This window comes from Pongo abelii, chromosome 16 (assembly GCF_028885655.2).
Source record: "Pongo abelii isolate AG06213 chromosome 16, NHGRI_mPonAbe1-v2.0_pri, whole genome shotgun sequence".
Classification (NCBI taxonomy): Eukaryota; Metazoa; Chordata; class Mammalia; order Primates; family Hominidae; genus Pongo; species Pongo abelii.
In genome coordinates, this window is record NC_072001.2 from 44421806 (window position 1) to 44422598 (window position 793).

Sequence of the window (793 nt, forward strand, 5' to 3'; positions counted from 1 at the left end):
CTGGGTTCTCTCTACCTACTGACAGGGCTAGGCCTTGGCACACTGCTCTCACTCTGATTACTTGCAAACACAATAAGTAATCTACACAGCAAAAGACAGTCTAGGAAAGCCTAAATTTTAGAATTCAGACCAAAGAACAATGTAGAAACTACCAAAATAGGCCAGGTGTAGTGGCTCATGCCTGTAATCTTAGCACTTTGGGAGTCCGAGGTGGGTGGATTGCTTGAGCTCAGGAATTCAAGACCAACCTGGGCAACATGGTGAAAGCCCATCTCTACAAATAAATACAAAAAATTAGTCAGGCATGGTGGCACTTGCCTGTGGTCCCAGCCACTCAGGAGGCTGAGGTGGGAAAATGGCTTGAGCCCAGGAGGTTCAGGCTGCAGTGAGCTATGATCATGCCACTGCACTCCAGCCTGGGCAACAGAGCAAGACCCTGTCTCAGAAATTGATAGATTGATAGATAGATAGATAGATAGATAGATAGACAGACCGACCAACAGACAGAGACAGACAGACATGGGGTCTCACTATGTTGGCTAGGCTGGAATTGAATTCCTGGAATCAAGTGATCATCCTGCCTCAGCCTCCCAAGTAGTTGGGACTACAGGTGTGTACCACTGTGCCTGGCAGGCCCCACATTCTTCTTGTCTCCAGATGTGGACAAAGTTTTTACCTCCCACTTATGATTCTTCCCCATCTCTCTCACAGCAGTCCTGCTCCTCACCTGGGATAACCCACCCCCAGATAGTAACCCTGAACTAACATGGCTGAAATCAGTCCAAATCAGATG